At 37.4% G+C, this 24,135-nt stretch overlaps 1 protein-coding gene across 8 annotated transcripts in view; it reads left to right on the top strand.

Annotated features, from left to right (window-relative positions):
* LOC127646527 (neural cell adhesion molecule L1-like protein) overlaps positions 1-24,135 on the top strand; it is a 125,611-nt gene that overhangs the window by 51,644 nt on the left and 49,832 nt on the right. For 3 of the 8 annotated variants that reach the window (XM_052130273.1, XM_052130270.1, XM_052130271.1), the window contains exon 1: positions 14,508-14,713. The exons of 2 other annotated variants lie outside the window; for them this stretch is intronic. The gene's annotated coding sequence lies outside the window, so the exon portion shown is untranslated. Of the gene's footprint in view, positions 1-14,506; positions 14,714-24,135 lie in introns of those variants that run through there. 3 more of the 8 variants (XM_052130266.1, XM_052130272.1, XM_052130274.1) reach the window with 3 other exon arrangements.

The following is a 24,135-nucleotide window of genomic DNA, read 5'->3' as shown; positions in this document are numbered from 1 at the left end:
ATTTCATAATTGGATTCGATATGATGCAATAGCCCCATGATACGATACAATATGATTATAAAAAAAAAACCCAGTACAACACAAATGCTTTGCTTAAAATTATTCAAGAATTTGCATAGCTGTGTTTTAAATCTTAAATGACACAACAGTGTCTGACATTGGCAACAAAAAGCAGGGCTCTATAATGAAGTAGCTTAAAAAAACAGCACTGCCCTGCCTCTCTGGGAAGTAGACTGTAATGTCGCTCTCAATGTTGCATTGCATTACCTTGCAATACTTCCTAAGCAGTAGCTGAATTAACACTACAGGTTATGTATTTATTTACAGTTTTTGATACTACCAGTTATATGTAAAAAAAATACAAATATTGTATTGCATTATATTGTGCTCTCGATACGATATCATGCACATTGTTCGATACGATACAATACATCCATCCATCCATCCATCATCAACCGCTTATCCTGTGTACAGGGTCGCGGGGGGCTGGAGCCTATCCCAGCTAACATTGGGCGAAAGGCGGGGGACACCCTGGACAGGTCGCCAGTCCATCGCAGACGATACAATACAATTTAAAAAAAAATTTTTTACATCCCTAATACAAATGCATGAACCTCATTGCATTAAAAAACACAATATCAAACCAAGTGGTACCAGCAAACAATTGATGTTTGCTAGAAATTTTCTCATAACTAACTTCAATTTTTGTACTATTGCCATTTTTTTAATTACTTTTAACCAACTAGATTAAAGATAATTTTTTGTCGATTTATGATGTCAGTTCTCCTTATGTTCACATGGAAGTCTGTACAATAACATGTACATATGTCTGTAGAAAGATAACATAGGACAACCAGAAAATGTCCAAATATTGGTCTTTTGTCTTAATTTTTAACAGTAAAACAATTTCAAACCATCAACTTTTTTTTTTTTTAATGTTTCCTTGAAAACAGTGCTTTTGTACTTCTTTCTATAAATTAAATGCTACTCAGTTTGATATTTTGTTATTTGTTGCAATGACATTCATGCATTTTAAGTATGGCATACTGAAGGGGCCAAGTAGCCTAATTTTTAGGTCCAATGTATATTTAAAAAGTGCTTTTTTTACTTGTTTGCACATCTTGAATTATTTCATGTAACTAAGATTTCCACTCTGTTGTCACTGCAAAGGAAGGACTGACAGTTTATGTAGTATGTCAGTTGCTTTTCCAAGATCTTGAATCATTTCAAGCATATCTCGTTGTAGAGTGAATTGCAAAACACTCAGAAGGAAGTCTACTCTCTTTTCCACACTGTTCTTTAACACTCTGCCTGAAGAGCACTTGTGCATTCCAGAGCCTTACAAGACTGTGACCTGCATGCCAATGCATACACCTTTCTTGCCTTGTGATTGTGGAGATCTCCACCTCATCAGGAAAAACTTGCTCAAGCGAAGCTGATCTCTGATACATTATCCACCACAGGATTATTGCTGAATTACAACATGCCCTTCCATTCCCCTACCACAACCCTCTGTCTCCCAAGACATTGCTGCTTGCTCTCACCTTAAAAGGCATTAGCTAGATGATCCTGCCTTATCAAGGGCCAAGTAACTGCTGCATTTTATCTTATTAAGGGAAGAGAAAGAGAAGGAGATATGTGGAGGGCTCCCAGAAACTGATTTTCCAGGAAATGTCTGGAGGTGTGGTATGGATTCCACCTGGAGTGGTTTATGAAATAATTGTTTTATGTGATGATGATGGTCAGTGAAGCACTTTGCCTGCAGAATCATGGCATTAAATTACTATCGACTGACTTCCACTGATGTTGTAGTTAAAGGACTAGTTCACCCACAAATTAAGTATTGAAATAAATGAAAATGAAATATTATTAACACACTGGATGACCAATCAGAATCTAGTTTTACATAGCTGTGTAATATAATGACAAAATTTCAGTCTCCGTTTCAAACAAAGATATTCTATGACTTCAAAAGACTAAGAATATAAAGCAATGTGTCTTTTGGACCACTTTTATGCTTTTATGATGCTTTATGTTTTATTATTATTTTATCAAATTTTTGGGGGGTGAACTATTTCTTTTAGGAAACCTTAAAACCAGCTATTGCTGAGCTCTTCGTATATGCATATAACATTCGAGCAGGGATAGGTTGCCATGTACACCCATTCATTTGAAAGCCACGGTGGTTATTTTAATGAATTTGTCTGCACAGCTTTGTGTTTGTACTGCACTCAGACGGCTTGTGTACACACTTAAAATACTTTAGGACGGCAGACCCTCTCCATTGTCGAGGTTCACCCTGTGGGAAATAGTTTATTGATTTCTGGGGTAACATGATTAAAATAGGTTTCGGGAAGACCCTGTGTCCAACTTGTCAACGAGATGAGAGACTGGGGGCAAATAAAGAAGCTACAAAGGAACCGCAGATCAGATAGGATGCTACTAACGTTTTTTTTTTTAAATGGGTTTTGGTTTGACAAAGAAATGAAAAGAGAATTCTGAAACATGTCAAACATTTAGACTTATAGACATATCTACTCCTTGTTCTTTATTATTATTATTTTCACATTGTAGAATAAAAGTAAAGTAATTAAAACTATGAAATGACACAAACTGACGAATGGGAATTATGTAGAGACCAAAAACAACTCAAGAAATTACATAACCAAACCTAACGATTGGGGGGTGTTGCGTTTAGCTGTATTTAGGGGCACAGTCGGTGTTCAGGTTGATACAACTGGTAATGTATCACAAATGAGTATGCATGTATTCAAAATACAACAGAATTAATTAACAAAATATTCTTCATATATGGCAAAGGACATTTTTCTAATTATTATTTCTTAAATTTACATTAAAGGCAGCACCAAACTACATCAGTTCTGATGGATCTCCTTAAGCCACTAATTAAGTAATAATATAGAACTAAAGTAATAATATAGACACTTTATACTTTTTACCATTTGCCATTAACAGACATATACTGTAGGTAGGCCTTATTCTTAACAGATTAGTAGCTAGTTCATCAACATTTAAATTTTTCAAATCAAACTTGCATGACATTCATAACTAGATTAAGTATTTTCAGTTTTAACTCTCTATTTAGCGTTGTATAGTGCAATAACGCTTTATGGGTTTTTCTTGTTAAAATATTTAAAATGACATAAACTGCCACAAAGAAGCAATTCCGCATCTGTTTATGCTTTTTTGTTTTATATATGCTTTTTTCTATGAAAATATGTGGCAGACCAGTGGTTCCCAAACATTTTACCTTGTCTAAACATACAGTATATCACCACCATGTATGCGCTCTCTCTCTCTCCTCGAGTTCAATGTGTTTGCTCATGTGTGCACGCAAGAGAAATCTATCATGGCTGTGAGTAATGGAAAATTATGAATATAATAGAATGATTTTTGGGAACGTGCATTGCCACGGATTTTGCATAACCACGAAAGTCATGATACTTGATAGATTTCTAGTTGACATTTCTACTAGTCTATTACACATCAATGCAGAGCCATGCAGCTGCTTGATGGTCTCATTATAAAGCATCAACAAGGTATGCTGTTTTAAGAGGTTTTTATAGTCTTGCAGTGTGTGGTTATGATGTTTAAAAATTTTCATGACCATTGAAGATCCAAGAAAAAAGAAACCCACAAGCACGTGTCCACACGACAGCCTGGGTTAGAAGCCGAATACTGTAAGTTTGGTGCATGTCAATCTTAAGCAGTTGTGCAAAGAGGCTGTTATTGGTAGTGTGACATTTCATGATTTTTTGAATACATTTTTTTATGTTTGAGATTTTGAATAAGACGCTATGCCAATCATACATTACGTGGCAGTCAACTAATATTATCAACTTACATTTTAAAAACACGTCCACGCACAAAAGCCAGTACTTGAAACGACACAATGCTCAATCCTAATTTTAACTGCAGCATAACTGTTTTGTGAAATTAACATCAAAAATCATAATTTTTCATTTGAATCTACCAAGGAGGTCTATAATACCTGGAAATATAAATCTAATAATATTTGCGATTTAAATATTGCTTGCAATACATTTTGTTTAGTCAGGATAAACGGTTATGCTGCGTTCCATTCAAGTTGGATGTGGGATATTCCTACTTGATATCTTTGACCATAAATGCATTGCATTCTACGATATTTGGAAGATGACGTTTAAGGAAACAAAACTGCAGCGCTCCTTTTAGCTTAGCAGGTGTTTGACTCTCATTATGGGGCTTTTCCACTGCACGGTACAGCTCGACTCGACTCTGCTCGCTTTACTTTTCGGAGCTTGCTTTTCCACTGCAGTTTAGTGCCACCTCAACATGGGTGGGATTATAGGTTGATCATCATAATTGTGCTGCCTCTACTGTCGTGACATCTTCTTAAACGTGACACAAATATTACTGACCATAAACAATAACACAACTGCTAGCTGTTAGCTACTAGCTCATTGTGCTGCACAAAGCAGTTGTTGCATGGGGATTTTACACTAGTGTAACACATAAATTGGCCTGGTTGTTTTAGAAGCAAGCTTTCCTGTAGCTGGTCAATTAAATAAAGTGAAGCTTTCAAACAGAAAATAGAGTTAATGTAACAAAACATACCATCCTCCATCGTGGATTCCCTGATGTTGAGATAACAATGCAAAAAGCGTGTTTTTAAATCCACGAGGATCTCTTTCTCATTGGCGATAGAGGCAGTGATGACGGTCTCGCACCCTTCGCTTTAAAAATTATGTACATCATTTAAAGCGTGATTGTGTCACTCAAGGCCAGCTAGAAGGCCTCGACCGGGACATATCCTAAAGATTACACCCACCAAGATAAATCAATCAATAAATCAATCTCATTGGCTGATGAATCTGACAAGTTCAGTTGCTCATTCATTTGCACTATTGAAGGATTCTGTAGAAATTCTGAAGGCCTGAGGGGGAGGAGCTCAAACTCAAGCGCTGCTTGGGCTAACGAGCTCGGCTTAGGGCAAGCGATTTGTGAAACAGCTGTCACACTTCGCTTGTAAGCATCAAGGAATAAATTCTGACTGGAATGGTTTTCTCTATTTGTTTGTAGATTAATTAACAGAGGAAAGCTATTAAAAATACATAGTCAAAAAGGTGATTGATGAAAAAAGGAAAAAGATGAAAGGATGAAAAATATTTATTTATTTGGCATGCTTGGCCAGCAGAGAAGGCTTTGATAGCCCTGAGAATTCGCCACTGATGGGGGGTCCCCCCAAGCTTCCCCTCAATTTGAGCACTGCGCATATGTTCACCCCATGATTTGTTGGGGTGTTTAATCAGGAAGAATGATCACATGGTCATTTATACCATGATTGCACCTGTGCCATCTGTGAATGTGCCACCCAGAGAAGAGTCTGATCGCTCTCTCACTCTCTCTCTCAGGTTGAGTTATTCCAACCATTTTCCCTTTAAAGCTTACCCAAAAATCTGCCGACAGTTAAACACTTAACTTTGCTAATTCCATTTTATGGCAGTAAATGGCTTTTTAACCAGCAATGTACATGGATCCAGTTATCTTAGTGAACTCTTAGTCCAGTGTTATTTTTTCCACAGTTTTTTGTTTAGTCATATTTTTAGTCTTTATATGAAAATGTCCTTTGGACATTTGGGAGGTCATATATTAATATACAAGTATGTTATAAGTATTTTATTAATATATACTTATTATTTACGTCCCCTGTGGCTGCTACATACTTGTTTTACTCTAACTAAAATTGCATGTAATTTTAGTCAATGAAAATAATATTTTTTAGTAGTGATAATGTGCAATTATGTACAAAAAATAAATATCACTAAAGAATTTTCTACAACCACGCAAGGGGTCAGATTGATCAATAACATATGATTTCAGTGACATAGTTGATGGTAATAATAAGAGCATGTCAAAAATGCTAACTGATGCTATGTTTTTGCCTCAGCAACAGCTTTACACTGAAATCTTACAAAAGATACGTTATGAAAAACAGTAGTTGTATATTATAGTGAAATCATACAGTATAAATAAAGTGGCTCGCAAAATAGTTTGGATACTTCAAGAGGGCTAGTTCACCCCAAAAATGAATGAATGTCATTGCGTTAGATAACAAATGATCAAAACAAGTGGCATTTAATTTAAAGAAATGTAGCACAAATGCACTTTTCAAGCAAAACATTTAGCAAATCATATGTTAAATCAATAGATATATTTATATATATATATATATATAAAAAAATTTAAAAAGAGATTTAGAGACTTTCTGGTTATCCCAACTTAGTGGAACATGTTCATAGTAATTGTGATTAACTACACTCATGGTCAGTGGCACCTGCAGCTGTATTGATATGTGTACTGTGCATACCATGAGCACTCCGACTGACCTGAGAAATATTTACTCTCAGAATATTTAATCACTCATTAAGTGTGTCCCGTGGCTGTTTAAAAAGACTAGCGATGACCAATTTGTGAATTAATAATTTCTTTGAGTCTGTCCTTTTCAGTGAATTGGCCAAACAGTCATACTAAACTGTCTGAATCGATTCGTGATACAGTACAATTCGTTCAGACCACTCTCTCATGGAATGATATGGAGCAATTTCTCACACAGTAAAAAAGCATCTGGATATTTATGAATACAGAGAACAAACAGTGCTGAATAAAGTGTAAATGTATCTACAATCAACTGAGACAAAATGCTGTCTTTTTGAGAGGTAACTTTGAGAGGTAACTTCAGCTAGTGATGTGTCATGTGAACAAAGGGCTGTTCAAACTGAACTGTTTTTGCATCCACTCATGCTGTTTTTCAATTGTTTTCCATGTAAACATTCATTAGATGGATGCCTTTTGACAACTGCGTCATGTTTCACTGTGTTTTTAGGACGTCTCACAGGAGTGCTGCATTTTTAGGAGTCGTTTTAATTAAAAAAGTTAATCAGTTGATCTTCAGCTGATTAAAACACATCTCCAGACACCTGCATTCTGCTCTATTCGCTGTGTTGCATTTTGCTTTTTTAGCTATGAACGGTTACTGGAAGAAATGCTTTAGCCAATAATTACAAGAATTCTACTCATAAAAAAAAATGCTTCTCTCAAAGTCACCAGAATTTAATGCTTTGGTGTTGTTTTTGCAAAAAGCATGCCCCTGGAACCCCCTAGATATAAGGTTGTACAAGGCAGATTTCTGTGCGTACCCTCAGATGAAATCATTCTGGCGCCCATGCTCATTGTTAATCTGCCAGCCCAGGACACATGTGTGAACTTTAGGGGTACTGACTTTATACATCTATTTAAAAAAAATATTTACCTTGATTACTTTTGACTAGTTGGTTAAAAGTAATTGGAAAAATGGCTTATTAAAATGAGTAGTTCTTAAAAAAGGTCAGTATTATTTGTTTGTGAATGACACTGATATTATGAATTCATATATTTTTAAATGCGATTTCAGTCTCCAAAAGAGTTCAAATATTGTTTTAGGGCCGCTGTATGTCAATTGTCATGAAACATGTCAAGGAACATGCATAAAGCTCAAATCTTGTTAAATCCCTATTGCTCATAATGTATTTGCCAAATACATTTCAAATAAGATTTCCCTTTACAACATTTCTAATTACTATTTGTTTAGTTTATAAAAGTAACATAATTTGGCAGTTGTGTAAATCTGGAAAAATCTCAGTTCTGTAATCACTGCATGCTGGATTAGCATTCACCCAGCGGGGGACCGTTCTTATTCGGTCTGGTGAACTGGGTTTGTCCTGCCCCTGACCTAGCACATGCCGTCTATTGGTCTTTATGCCTCAGCCTATATAACCAACTTTGAAACACACTATAATGCTGGTGCATATATCATTCTGACATTTTGTAGGGCAATGATCAAGGCCCAGGTGAGCTCATTGTTTACCTACATATATTCTTACTGAAACATTTTAATAGATGAGAAATGCCACAAGAGCACTTCCCTGTACATTTTAAGTGATGATGCATATTAATTGTTGAAAGAATAGTTTTGAATCAATTAACTGAAACAACAGAAGGACTGATTACAAAAAAATAATCAAAGAACACTTACATCCTGTGCTACTGAATTTAAATCAGAGACGCTCCAACCATGCTTGCATAATAGCAGTGTGTGTGATACGTTGTTACACACACTGTGAACTGTGAAAAATTAGGTAATCAGTTATGTACTTTTTTTTTATATATATATTAGTATAAAAATAAGTTAATAAATTCCAAATTTAATTAAGTGGAACTGTCAGGTTTTGATTTTGTACCATTTAATTGGTCTTAACTTGAAAAATTATGTAAGCTAATTTATGCATTTTGATGGCACTTAACTTTAAATTTTGAGTAAATCCAAGTTAAGTCTGAATAGTGACTTGCTTACTAATGAATAAAGCAGTAGTTAAGATACACACTTGGTATCTGTCCTCAACCTAAGCTCATGTTCCACTCTTCACCATAATGGTAAACCCCAAAGCTCCAACATAACAGAAACTCTTCTAAATAGCAACATAACAAAACGTTAAACACTAACAGGTTTCCCCCTTGTAAAAATGGTTGCAAAAACACATCAAATAACACTTAATTTTAACATGTACTTTTGCTATCGAGTCCCATGCAAAGCATGCTGGGAACAAGAAATCCCTTGCCCAATTTGAGTTTACCAAAATTTTTTATAAATAAACAAGTTAATTAAACTCTAAACAATAACACAGTTCAGGTTACTTAAAAGGTGTCAGTTTTGTGAACTCAAAAGAAAGAGAAAGTTCTAAATACTCATCAAGATTAATTTATTTGAACTAATTTGAATGATTGTATTTTCACCTACTCAATATAATGAATTACTCTGAGCATTGGGGTTTGCTGTGCATGATTGTGACTCCTTTATAAATAGATTTGGGTTTGGGACAACATGAAGGTGAGTAAATAATGACAGAAATGAAAAACAATAATTTTGGGGTGAAATATCTCTTTAAAAAGTTTGTGTAAAAGCTTTGAAAAGTTTGTGTAAGAATTACTGCTTCAGATTTGGCTTCTGTTCCACATTTAAAATGTAAAAACATTTAAAACCTCTGAAACCAGCATTTCTCATTGCGTTCATAATTTGTTTTGAACAGTAACAGTCATGAACCACTTAGGAAATCATGATGCATGCTGGTTAGCGAATCCCAGCCCTAGTGGCTGTGTTAAGAAAAGAGGCAATGTGTGTGGTCTGCATATGTTATTGTTGGCAAACTGTATTGTACATATATTGTGTGCTATACAACCATATTTCCTTATTTTCTAAACAGGTTATATTCCTTTCAAATAGTCATTGTAACTTGTAGTTCAGGTATGTTAACCACAGTACACAAAATTGTTTTGTCTGACCCCTATTCATATCCAAGGTGATTCACTCTTATATAGTTTAGTCAATTACCAACAAAACAAACACACAAGTGGGTGTAGAACATGGTAATGGTTGATCAAACAACCTCATTCAAAGCCTCCAAAGAGGTGCAAAAGCAAAAGAGTGGTTTCTGAATGTGAACAATGAATGAAAATTGAGGAGTGGAGAAAAAAGAGAGAGAAAGAGAGAGAATGGCTATGATCCCTTAGGCAGTACCCAAAACAATGCCAGGTTTGTTCGGCCTGGGTGTGTGAAGACTAAACTTGGTGAAGCTGGCAGTATCACTCTATACACCCTCTCTCCATTCTATTCTAACCCTGTTGCTTTCGGGAAAAGCCTTTCCTATGAAGTTCATCAGCCCTCTGTCTGTTTGTGAAGCAATAATGGCAGCTTCCTCTGAGTGCTTAAAAGGGACATGCTGGGGACTGCAATGGCCTCATCGGTTTAGCACCAGCACAGTGTTTCTTTGAGGGTTTTCTCTGTCTGGCAATCTGCTCACGCTATCAAACAACCCTTCTTCCTGCCAAAACCTGCCTTGGTTCCTTCTTCAAGCAGGCAAGGGGGGTTTTTAAGATGTATTGTTTACATTACCATCCATGCTTAGATGATTAGGTCCTTAGAATGTAACAATCTGCAAGTAAAAATCCAATTCATATTCTCCATTGGTAAATTGATTATTAACAATAACTTATTTACATTTATGCATTTTCCAGACGCTTTTATCCAAAGCAACTTACAGAGCCCTTATTACAGGGACAATCCCCCTGGAGCAACCTGGAGTTAAGTGCCTTGCTCAAGGACACAATAGTGGTGACTGTGGGGCTTGAACCAGCATCCTTCTGGTTACCAGTTATGTGCTTACACTCCACTCCACACCACAACTTATAAACCTTATAAGACAAAGCTACTGCGTGCTCCAAGGTTGTTAATCAATGGCATATGCCTACATATCTGTTGAAGCATCAGTCCCCAATATTTCAACTTAATAAAAAAAAAAAAGTTTAATAGTGCAATTTTTGGTACTGAACTACACTACTGTACCTATTATATTGAAGGGAAATTATCCAACAATCGTGGCAAACAAAGCATGGAAAATGAGTTCTGCAGGGACCGCTCACGTCAATGACACACTGCTAATGATCCAATCAATTGTACACTTCTGTACACTCTGATATATATATATATATATATATATATATATATATATATATATATATATATATAATGTGATATATATTAATATTAGGCAATAAACTTAGAATACATTTTTTTCTGTACATATAATAAACGTCTAGGTTACTGTTGTAACCTCCGTTCCCTGATGGAGGGAACGAGACGTTGTTTCGAAGAAGCGACACTAGGGGTCTCTCTTGAGAGCCTTGCACATCTCTGAACTTGAGAAAAGGCCAATGAGAAAATGGCAGACAGAAGTAGCATATCCCACCCCGGAGATACGGGTATAAAGGTAGGGAAATGCGTCTGTTCATTCAGGATTTTGCCTGAGGAGCCGACAATGAGGTTCGGCCGAAACAGTGGCTCGGTTCAGCGACGTGGCCATCAGGGAACGGAGGTTACAACAGTAACCTAGACATTCCCCATCTGTCGCTCACTTCGACGTTGTGTGCACTGCTGACACAGGTGCGGGCAGGCAGTTGCGTGCCAAAACGACAGGCCGTGCCAGACTGTACGTACCCTTCCCCAACGCCCCATAAGATTGTCATAACCTTCTGGTTCCCTACACCCCGATATGGGGGGAACAAGGCGACGTGCCAAGCATGGGAGCAAGCTGCGCCAGCCATGCCTTTTCTCTCTCAATGTTTCTTGCATAGAGTTAAAGCAGCTGGGGCCATCTTAACGCTATCACACGCATCGGGGAAGGCGTTCTTTCCCAATTCCTATTCTTTCAGGGGGGAAAGACCCTGCGGAGACCACAACTGCCCAGGCTGGGAGAGGTAAAGAGTGGTCAATACATCACATGGGATTTTAGGTTGCATGTGGAGAATGGCGCGGTGGTAGATCTTACCTTATTGGGAGGGAGGAGTTGCTACAAACATGGCGAACGGGGGCAATGAGGACTGCCCAAGGAAGACGCGGGTCCGCTCGCAACGGGAACGTACTGTGGAAAATACACATTGGGACAAGTCCACACAGGGGCCCGACCTGTGGAGCACCTATTCCAGTACAGAGTAATTTGAGTACTCGTAGTGGGTCTGGTCGGGGAATTCCTCTGCTGAAGCTTGTAGCTTGGTGGTTTGCTTCATGGCTTACAAGCCTTATATGAGGGATTTTATGAAATCCCTAGGAAAGAAATGGAAAAAATACTCAGAACACTTTAGCAACTGCATAGGAACAGTTAACACAACACCCTTGCATTGGGGTGGTGGGTTTAGCACACAGAAGCACCACAAAATCAAGTTTTTATCTATAACCTTTTTTCCCCCTGCATTTTTGTGTGTATCATTTACATTTATGCATTTGGCAGATGCTTTTATCCGAAGCGACTTACAGTGCACAGGAAAGATTACAGGGACAATCCCTCCAAAGCAACCTGGAGTTAAGTGCCTTGCTCAAGGGCCCAACAGTGGCATCTTGGTGGTGCTGGGGCTTGAACCCCCAACCTTCTGGTCAGTAACCCTGAGCCTCAACCACTGAGCCACCACTGCCCCTTAAAGTAATGATGCTTCATTTATGTTAACCCTTTCACACATACGTTTTTCCTGATCCCCCAGCATTAGTTCTTTCATGCGTGCTCTAATTAAAAGAAAATGTCACCTTACACTTCACAGCAGATGCACAGGAGTACAGATTATATATTATCATCATATAACGTGATTTTTAGATGTTTATAATGATTGATTATGATAAATACGATGTGAACGTGATTGCGTCTATGTGCTCCGCCATATTGTTTGTATTGCAATTCAGCATGGAATTCTGAGTATGTCAAGCATAGAAGGTTCTAAAAACCTAGCCCTATTCCTTGTTGCACTTGAGAATGAGTGACGGATTGAATAGGAGAATAGGTCAAGTGGACTAACTGTTTTACAGTATACATTCTTTGTTTGACGTCAGATTTGTGGTAATTTGAATGTTTGCAACATAAAAAATAAAGATATTGTGATATTGTGAAAAACGACTATTTGAGCCGTAATTTTGACAACTGCCTCAGTCTGCTTATTCCCAGCCTCTACTAGTTTTTCATAACGGTTTAATCGTACGTCCGAAAGGGTTAAACAAGGAAAAGGGGACACAGTTTTGGCCCACGAAAGCACACTTCTAATTATTGATTTAATTATTCTGATTGGACGCCCAGATCAAAACATCTGTTTGAATGTTGGGAAAAAATTATAGAAGGAAGAATTTGTGAAGATCAGTCATGCGTTGCCGACAATCTCCAACACTGTAATGGGTGCGAGTCGCAGATGATGAAATTAATGGTACTTTCCAATAGCAAGCACATGAATGAATCCATTTTAATTAAAATTGAATTAAGCCTGTTTATGGTGACTGTAACTTTAATGATGTTTCTTGTAATTGATGGCATATTGTATGATCTCACTACCTCACGTGAACAACACTTGACACAACCCATGAAAAGCAACATTTTCTAAGACTAATTATATTTTTGACTTTTAAAGGCACTGTTCCATTTGACATGTCTTTGGAGTATCTGAGACACCTACATCTGCATAATTGAAGAAAACATGTCAACTCCTTCCTCGTTTTCACCCTCAACCTCCCCCTTTTCGCTCACCCAGAGTCATTCACCCAATTCCACATCATACATCACCTTGAAACTGGTCGACCCTCAGTATTGTGGGAGAGGGGTGGGGCTTTTGTCGGTCAGCTGTGACCATGTCCTGCCCTATGCTGTTTGCTCAGTCTGCAAATCACATAGTCCCTAGGGACATAGGTCCATGTGTGAGGTACGGATGAACTGTTGCCTGATGTCAATCAGATGGATACAGGTTATGTGCACAGAGAAAGTCTGTAAGTATGCTAGTAGCATTTGTTTTGTCTTGTGTAATCTGTGGTGCTTGCTAAGGCAAGTATCAGTATTAACCTCTTCACACGTGAGTTCTTACTGTACTGACTAATCCCCCAGCTTAAGCTGTTTAATTCACACTGTATTTAAAAATAAATTCACAGTAGACATATTGGAAGAAACTATTCAGTATTATTAAACATATAATGATGTTTGTAATGATTGATTATGATAGATAATATTGCCGGTATGTGCACCGCCATGTTGTTTACATTGCAATGCTGCATGGGATTCCAAGTCACAGCAAAGGTGGGTCTAAAAAAATGAACCCTTCCACTTTGTTGCACTGGAAGTGGTGACAGAATGTAGATGGAGGATTACCATAAAGGAAAAAGAGCCAATGAACTTTTATGTACAGACATCGCCTGTCACTGAACTCGAGAATGCGCATGCACATTAGATGGACCAGCCTTATTTTTGCGTGATCTAAGCTCAAGAAGTATGATTTATGATACCATTGTTGTTAGATACCAACTGCTGATTTGAAATATGTTCTTTGATTATAATCTTGACCAAACTTTTTGGAGATTTCAGTCTTTCCCATTCAAGTAGATAGGAGATGTACTTGTATGCCGCTTGCATACTGTGAAGCTGGACAGATATATCAAAATAAAGAATTTTCTTTAAAACAATTAAAATATTTAATTTTATATTCTAAATGTGTATAGTTTGCTTTATTTAGATCATTGTATAGCTCTCTGAGTAAGATGTGTTTTGTGTTTCAAGATATATACAACTGTAATTACATTATTTCAAATAAACACTAAAATCAATCCAAATAAACCCTATTTAACCATAATGTCAGACTTACAATAGGTAAAACATGGATCTTGACATCCATGGCACAAAAAATGGACAAGACGTCCCATGCTTAAGTGCTTGAAACGCAACTTCCCTTTCCAGAATTCCTGCACTCTCATTCATTATCTTTCTCTCCCTCTCTCTGTGTGTGTCTCTCGTTCTTTGTACACTCCATGTGAAAAGCTCTCAGATCTGGCTTTGTGGGAGTGATTGTCACTCGTTTAATGAGCTCCTTTGCCAAGCGAGAGGCTTTGGCAACATATGTCTCCCCAGTGCCTCTCTCACTCTGCACCGCTCTGTACGCCAGTGACGGAGCTCTCTCTCTCTCTCTCTCTCTCTCCCGCGTCTGCTGTAGTAGACGTTTCTCTGGATTTCCTCAGCACATTCTGTATTTCACGCCTGCAGGATTAAATTGTGCAGAAGAAGAAGGTTTCTCTGAGGAAGAGCGTACAACAATAATGCAGATTCCTGTGAGTATTTAGGCTTCTTTTTGATCGTTTTTTCTGAGCTTGTTACAAAGGCAGTCCAGCAGAGGGAATTACTACTGTACTACTGCTACTAGTGTGTGTTGTGACCCCTGCACGTGTGTTAGGGAGAGGCTTGGCAGAACAGTTAATAAGCATTGAGATATCCTTATATATTTTATATTATCAAACTTACAGGCATATATATATATATATATATATATATATATATATATATATATATATATATATATATATGATTACATGTGTTATACAATTCAATGGCGCAAATCGTAAAAATAGACAAAAAAAAATAATGTGTACAAATTGTGTTTATTGATCTAATAACAATATTTAGAGAACAAGGTGACTGATATTATACAAATATATTAAACAATTTAATGATAGCAAATAAGATTTGTTAAGATACAAATGAGAGATCAAATGACACTTATTTAACACAATATTTCTTCAAAATAACTATGAAAATATACTTGAAATTAGAAAATGTGCATTATTCATAGAGAAGGCTGTTGGTACATTTTGGAAATGATACTAGGTGGAATGACAACAGTTGATTGAACTTGAACTTAACTGAAATATATTGCTTTATCAGTAATTTTGTGCAACCTTTGCTTTTTTGGCACACACACACATATATATATATAGTATATAGTATATATATATATATATGATTTATGATGTATATATATATATATATACATCAAAAATCATGTTTTGATTTTAAACTCTTAGTTAAAATTTTAGTATGGTTTACCATATATATTTTCATGACAAATCGGTTATTTAGTAAAAGAGGATGTTGAAATGGTTTCTTTCCTGGACAACTTGATTCACAAACAATGGACTTTTTTGTATAAACAATCTGTCTTTCAACAGTTTATACCTTAATAAGGTGGTGAAAGCATGTTTGAGGTAAACGTACAAGCAGTTTTTGGATTTTAAAGGTTTTGGCTTTGATTTTGGACTGGTTCAAAACTGGATAGGAAATGTCCTTCTAAAATTTGGCTGTGTCATGTTTTGTTTCATAACAGTTTGACATAAGGGCTAATGGTTAAGAGCAATATAATGAAGAAATCCAGAATGTTTTAAGCTTCCGACAGAACTGTCAAATAGCTTTAAAACAAGCATATCCAGATGTTATAGAACAAGCTGAAACATGTTCTGAATTAATAGCTCATATGAATCACGTTTTCAAAACAACACTCAAGTCAATGGTCACAGGTGTGCCAGTGTTTGGAAAATGTAAGCAGAAGAATTAGCACTGTATTTACTTTATGAAAACAATAGATTTTTCTTAGCCTTAAGGAATAAAAATTCTGCCTACCACAGGAAAAAGTAAATTAGCTTTAGATTTTATGGGGAAAGGAGATAATCTTGGACACAAGTTCCATTTATCTTGTCTGGCTTCAGCCAAGTTTTTATCCTGGGAGACTGCCAACATCCGTCAGATCTGAATGAACGAGGGCTCTTGCTGTGTCAGTTCCCACAAAATAACACCCCTGTCCCCCTGGTGTGCCTGTTTCCAATCTCCCCTACTTCAGGGCACTCAACACGGATCACAGCCTAATTTGATCACTGTCCAGGGCACGCAGAATTCCACTCATCTCAAAGACTTCAAAGATAGAGGGTAATGAAAAAAATAGTAATAATAAAGGCAAGACACAAAAGGAAATTTCAACGTGCACAGCAGGTCTTTCTCGCTTGAATTGAAATGGCACATACGTGTAGGGACATTTTGAAAGTCTCACCCTCTCTCCCTTCCCCTCCTCCCAACATGACAGCACGTCTATGATTGTTGAGCATTTGAACGATCTCTTTCATTCCTCACAGCCGTCTTCTGTGACCTTAGCCATAAGGACATTTTGTTATTTTGGTGCTATGAGATTGCGTTTTCTGCTATTGAGCTGAACAACACATCTCTAGAACATTGCATTCTGACATTCTGAACATGACGATGTCATAAACATGCTTTTTAAAGACCCCAAAAAGTGTTAGCTTTGAGTCTAGTGTGCTCCTAAACATTGTCAAAGCTCACTGAAAGTATAAAGTACACATTTCAAATGTACAGGTTTTCTCTTACAATTAAATGGACAAAAATGTTGATGACTCATCTTCAGTCATCATCCTCTATTAGATGCTCCCAAGAATGATAATATCCCTCCCCCTATTACCACCTGCATCTGGCTAGTAAGTGGCAATTTGGTTTATGGCTGTGACAAAACTAAAGCCTATTGATTAAAAAAAAGCTTTGAAGCTTTTGAGATTATGGGGTCTTTACAAATCTGAAATATTGGTAGAAATGCAAAGTGCCTGCTGCGTCTTTTATACTTCAATGCTTTAAGTCTTTTTGACATCAGAGTTCGGTTTGAAATGAACCACACCTGAGTATGCTTTGTTTAGTTTACAATTAGTATGAAAGCAATCTTGACATGTGAAAGTGAACCACTACTGATGACATAATTTTCACTTTTGAACACTTACAGTGGCCTATTTATTTTTCATAGCTGCTTATCTACCAAGTGTGCCTAACCAAGTGTAAAAAAAAGCTTTAAAGGTTACCACCAATCTTTTCCCTGTGGAAAAGTCCAGCCTTGCTAGTCACCCACATATGCTGCATTTTTTAATGGCTTAGTCCTCAGTGTGGGATGCTGGTGTATTGGTGTCCCCACCAGATGTTTTCACAAGATTAACTAGCAAGACTTCCCTGGTCAAATACAGTAGCATCACCAGAAAGATCAAGCTAAGGCACCAGCATTTTCCTGGTCACAGGATTGCTGTGTTGGTCCAAAAGCAAGACCAGCACTAATAAGCATAACCAGCCTTGACCAGTTTGGAAATTTTGAGCTGGTCTTTTTAGCAGGGTCTGCCACCAATATGGTGCAATAGTCCTGGTAGACAGTCAACTCTTTGAAAAAAAAAAAAAAAAAAAATGCATAACAGACAAGAGAGAAAAATGGTTTATGGTGTGTCTGTTTTCACATATTTTTGGTTTTCGCCTGACAAGGAAATTGTAAAAGAAAGTAGGAGCTTTTCCACTAGGGAACCCAATCCATAAAATCAAGAAAGCATGTAACAGGTTGATGATCAGGAACCAGTCTGAGTTTGATGGCACTTTTAAAATAAATTGCTCTGTTGGCCAGGAACATGCTAATCTCTGTCAGTGCAGTTCACTGTTGTCAAAAGGTCATCCACCATCTTTCCGAATAGGGACCTAAGGTCAGGAGCAGGTCCGCTCATTGATTATAGCTCTCTCGTTCTCACTCTCGCTTTTTTTTTCATCTCTTTTCTTTCATGTTCTCCTTCATAATTCTATACAATTGCATGTCATTCTACTTTTTGCTCTTCCACTCTCCCACGCCATCAAAAACAATCTCTCCACTTCTACATGAAGCAAGTACATGATCCATACCCACACTATCTCTCACCCACATCCATCTACATTCTGTCTGTTTCATTTCCTCCCACATGCCTCTCCCATGCCCTGTCAATGATAGAGACGGTTTATGTCTTCTCTTTCTCACAGTCTTTCTATTCTATTCCTTAGCTGTCTTCCACCAACCCACATCTTTCTATTCTTGCCCGAACGCTTGCCTTCTGCCTGTGAGCACCAAAGTAAAACTGCTCTTTTTCATACAATGAAAGGGAATGGTGACCACGGCTGTCCCTGGTCACTATTCACTTTCATTGTATTGGAAAGAGCAACTTAAACATTCTGCTTAATTATATTTGATACTCCTTTAGTATAAAATAAGAAGATATCAAGCCATACGAGTTCGAAATGATGTGAGGGTGATGACAGAATGATGACAGAATTTCAACTTTTGGGTGAACTATCACTTTTTCAGTAACGCAACAGTAGTTCAGCTGTTAAAACTGAATTTTACATATATATATTTATATATGTGTTCCCCTTCTATTTTAATATATATATATTTTTATAAACAAATATGAATATATAATATATATATTATAAAAAAAAAATATTGCTATTTTTAGCAATATCTTCTTATTACTTTTTCAAAAGTGTAGCTGACTGTCATTTAACTTCTTACAAAGATGCGTGTAGCTCAACAAGAAACAGATTCAAAGTAGCTTCCCCAAGACTGGTGAGCACACAGCTCCATTCTTCCCCATCCTTGCATTCCTCGTCCCCTGTCTCACCCCATCTTCTCCTCGTTCAGGCTGCTGTATTATTAATGGACTGGTAATTGAACAGTTTTCTCTCTGGCATGCATGTTAAAGCAGATTGAAACTGAGTTTAATCTCAATTAGGCATAGTTATTATTTAATATCTCTTCCACTTCTTTATCTCATTTAGAGTCTTGTCTTTGCTTTGCTATGACACAGAAGTTTTAATAATATATAAGTTTTGTAGCTGATGCCTGTTTAAGGTGTTTTTTATGAATTATTTATTTAAGTTATTTAACTGTTATGTGCTAAGGGCTAGTGAGTCAGAATTGAGAGGTGTATTAACTCCATCCAATTTAAGACAATATCACGCTTTCCTACAACTCATTTGCAGATGTTTGAAGATTAATGGACACTTTTGGATTTTAGAATGATAACCCATGTGTATATTGCACTATAAATGCAAAACACAAGTAACTATGCCAACACTGAAACAGAGAAATGTGACTTTAAAGCTGTGGATGTGGATTTTCACATTTCTTCACTGCACAAAAAAAAATAAAAAAAATAAAAATTCACAATCCAATCAGTTCCTGATGGATAAAATCAAGATCTGCCCTACAATTTTTCCTGTTCAAAATCAGTTTTTACTTTTCATATTATGGACGTGAAATGGGCTGTGTTCGCTATTTCATTGTGTTCAACACTGATGAAGCTAAATCAAATATTAAAGTAACCAAAGTAATGCATGCACAAACTTATGACAATTTACTAATTGCTCTTTAGTGCTAGTAATCTCAGCTATGCTTTAACTGTACTGAACATATTAGATCAGAATTGAGGTTTAATCCACAGGGTTGAGAGAGATACACAGCCATCAAGACTCTTCTTCAGCAGAATGTTTTAATCCAGCTTGACAAGACAGGGATGGCACTAATCCCATTAGCGGTCTGCACAATACACAAACAGATTTCCTTCTAAAAGGCATATAAATGCTGATCATGTACTGAATAGCAGATATCCATTTACTTTGTAAGATTGGGGTTTTATTGACAGTTTAATGGTATTGAACCATCTGAAAAAACTACTCTAAACTGGCAGCTTTGCTGCCCTCAACCCTTTTCTTCCAACAAGAAAAAAAGTGGTGTTTGCTAAAATCTCATGCTTCTCAGATGTTCCACCTCAGAAAAAGACCACATTAATCTTGTGTGTCTTCTGTAAAGTTTCAGAGGAGAACTCTATGTCTTAACCTGTGCTCTGATTTTTCAAGACACCAAAATCTGTAATCAATAGTCAGATATCTCAGTATGAACTCAAACATTTCTCATTCAATTGTTCAAATAGCCAATCATCTGAATTATGCTATTCACATTCATTTTACAGCTCTATACTCTTACTGTATGTTAACAATTGTCTCATTTTTATTTCCACCAAAGGAATTTTGGGAGAAACATCTGAAGCAAAGTTAAGACTCTACTAAATCTCATGAACTAGGAAAGAGCAACCTCTGGGTTTTCTCATGGTTGCCAGACTGTTATTATAGCACATTTCAGCATTGGAAGCATTGCTGTTGATTATCTATTAAAATGCATCCAGTAATAATTAGACAAATGGCCGTGCTCTGCGGTGATGGATCCTAGTGTGTGGAAAATGGATGTGATTGGTTTCCTCAGGGATGGTCTCTTGATTGCCTCTTTATTCATACTCCACAGTTGGTAGAACAGCCAAGCAGTCTCACCATGCCTCCCTTCCACCACCAAACTGCTTTCTTTTTCTCCACTGTCCTGATTTGCACTCATCCACCATGTTAAATGAGCCTTCATGGTGGTTAAGATGAGTGTGAGAGAGAAAAGACACCATCAGTCAATATGGTAGAAAACCTTGTTCTTGATTCTCTTGCCCCACTTCCACATTCTCCTCGTCTTCTGGCTGTTGCTCCAGATGGCTTTGCCCAAGCAGTGCCAGAACTAGCATAGGTCAGAGTTCATGCTGGACAGCTTTAACGTCTTCAACATTTGTAAGAACACACACACACCTAAACAAACTTTGTAAGGTGCAGAGTAAAAAAAACAAAAAAACAATACCATCAAAAAAGAAAACACTCGCACACTTACTCACTGCTCCAACCACAACTTTGATCCAAAACCATGTGGCTAATGTTTCGACTCGTTTAACGAGTATTCTTCAGAAGATTTGTTACACGAGCCGAAATGTTAGCCACATGGATTTGGATTAAAGTTATTGTTGGAGCAGTGAGAAGTGTCTGAGTGTCTCTGTTTTTAACAGCTTTAACGTCTTGCCAATATATTAGACTCAAATGTGAAGGATTAGGCAAGACATTTATGAAAACAGAACCTTGCACATGTGAGTTGAAGGATTTACCATTACCCCATGCTTTGTAAATGTTATTTTTTTTTTAGATAGAAGTGTTGGCTAACATGCTAAAGCTAGTGGCAACACGTCAGCTGAAACACAGCAAATACTTCCGTGTAGTAAAAAACCTGCTAGTGTTCTATTTAAGATGATATGACACTTTGAAAATTCATACTATAATTGTCCGAGAGTATAGTGTAAGTGCACAGTGTATAGTATGTCATTTGGGATACTTACACAATGCACTGTGAGTTGCTTTGGACAAAAGCATCTGCCAAATGTAAATGGACTTGTAAAGCTTACATTTGCACTTATGTTTTTGGCAGACAATTTCCTAACAAATCAACTTACAAGAGTCAATGAATTTGATCTCCCCCATGCTGAGCTGCTTGTAAATGCCAAGTGTATTGCAACTGAAATGCTCTTGATTCACAGGCCTTAAAGCTGTCTGGCTTGACTATTCCAATAAAGACTCTTTCATGAAAAGGGCCTCAATATGGTTTTCATAGAGTGTGATGTATGTGTGTATGATGATGCTTGTTCCCTTTGGTCAAGCCCCACAAACTGGAGAGCAATGTCCTTCTAAACACTAGATGACAAGAAGCGGGGTACTGGATCAAACTTAATGGCAACTCAATGGCAAGTGCTCTAGAATTGATTTGTAATACAAGTACATCTGATGGCTTTAAGATAATGAGAGTTGAACTTGCCAAAACATTAAAGGAAAACCAGGACACATTGAGGTGTATAAGGATGGTAAAATCGTGCAAGCAGAAACACACCAAACTGTCAAGCTAAACACTTGATCCTAATCTGGCTACTAATGCTCGCCTCCATTTGTGGGCAAGAGAGCAGTCTCGAGGCAAGCAGTAGTGCCTCAATCATTGTCTTTCAGTCCAATAAACGCGTCAAAATCTGACAGGGGTACTGTGGCTTAACAACAAGCCTTTCATTATGACAATAAAGGGGTGTGGAAGCCCATCCCCTCTGTGACTGCTCCAGTGACATCACAGAGGTCATCTCAGAGGTCACCATAACCAGCACTGAATCACAAAAGCTTTCAGACAGAGTTAATACCACTGTGGCGAAATGCTGGCATGTGGAGTTCAAGCCCAATGGAAAACAAGAGTCCCTACTGAGGAATGAAGGGAATTGACTCACACTGAAAAATCATTCACACACTGGTCAAGTATTCAATTACTTCTCCGCTTACTGGTGTTTGACCTCTTTGTTTCCTTTTCGGATTTGTTAAGCAGAGGAGACGATTAGGCGAGGTGAGGCTTCAGGGGGCTGGGTGAAAAAGACAGTGAGTAAAGCAGCTGGTGGTGTTAAAGTGGTGGGGCAGTGAAGTGTGGTTATCTCTCGCGACTAGCCCCAACAGCTAAAATAAAGTCTTGAACATACAGCCTACCTTGCACCATCCAAATCCCCCTTTTAACTTTAATTATAGACTTAAATGAATGGCCTCATAACGTTTCAGAGTCATTTCTGTATTTTTGGGAATTGTGTTCCTTCAGAAAGGGGAGGAAATTACTGATAATGTTTTATTTTGTAAGCTTTGCGTCTTCGTATTTCTTTGTTAGCTTTACTCTCTGATACTCTTGTGTTCACTCAAGTCCTGATCCATTTTATTGTATGTTTATCTAATTAAAGTCAAGCAGGAAATTATCTTATGAGCTGAGGTACAGCCTACATGAGAACAGATACTGAGCAGGCGCCACTGAGACTATAGCAAACTCTAGGACAATACAACTATTGAAATAAAATGTACTCTGTAAGTAATTAGTAATTTAGATGACGATTTCATCCAAAGTGACTTCCAGTATTCTTACTTGAGGGATAAATCCCCCCCCCCGTGCCTTGTTCAAGGGCACAATGGTGATGGCTCATGGATCGCTCTTTACTGGGTTCAAACCAGCAACTATCCAGTTGCATGCACTGAGCTTTAACTGCTGCATCACACCAAACCTTCAAGCCATTTTTCTTTGAATTCGGAGTACGCCCAGAGCTGCCTTATCTTGGGAGTGTACAGAAACCTTCAAGAAAAAACATAGTTGTATGAATTATAGACTTGCAGGCACCAACTGCAAGTGCAAATACAATGCTGATTTCCAATGTACCATGGAAAGTGACCTCCATTATACAGTAGTTACTCTGATCAACTGCTGCCTTTTATGGCCAGTGCTGTAATGAATCTAAAATGAAAATGGGCATGAACTCTATTTGTCTACAACCAGATGCTTTACTGGCACCAGTTACCAAAGGTTAAAGCAACTACTGAACCCTTACCACACATGACATCACCCAGAGACTGTGCAAGAAAGAGACTTTAAAGGCATATATCATGACATTTAACTCAAAGTTCATTCACACTAGCTTGACAAAGCTTTGTATTTCTAGCTTAATGTTTAGGAACATCTGCAAGCTTTGTGATTTCTCAGCCTTTTGGTTTTGTGCTCTCGACTATATCCAGCTAATCAAAATCTGTCACTATTATAGTGCCATGAATTCATAATTCTGAATAATTTCAGCTACATCTGCTGCACATTTCCATAACTGCAGGAGGCCCCTTTTATTTCTTTTTTTAATATTTCATTTTTCATATTCACCGTTATGAAGGGGAAGAGGGCAAAATATGTGACTGCCACACATACTCCAAAAAACAATTTACAGAAACACAATTTATGTCTCCAGGGACTCGTGATCGAGAGCTTTAATATGGAGATTCCTCACAGATGCATTTCAAGTAAATACAACTTGGGATAGACTCAACTGACGCTAGTTACTCAGCAGGAGGCATGTGAAATATTCAAGTGAAATATGCAAGTCTTTGTGTCTGTGCAGGTGACAGAGTTGTTTTGTATACGTGCTGTTGTGGGCCAATCATAAGCATATGGTTGTGT

The sequence above is a fragment of the Xyrauchen texanus genome, chromosome 7 (genome assembly GCF_025860055.1).
Source record: "Xyrauchen texanus isolate HMW12.3.18 chromosome 7, RBS_HiC_50CHRs, whole genome shotgun sequence".
Taxonomy (NCBI): Eukaryota; Metazoa; Chordata; class Actinopteri; order Cypriniformes; family Catostomidae; genus Xyrauchen; species Xyrauchen texanus.
This window is presented reverse-complemented; position numbering and strand designations above follow the sequence as displayed.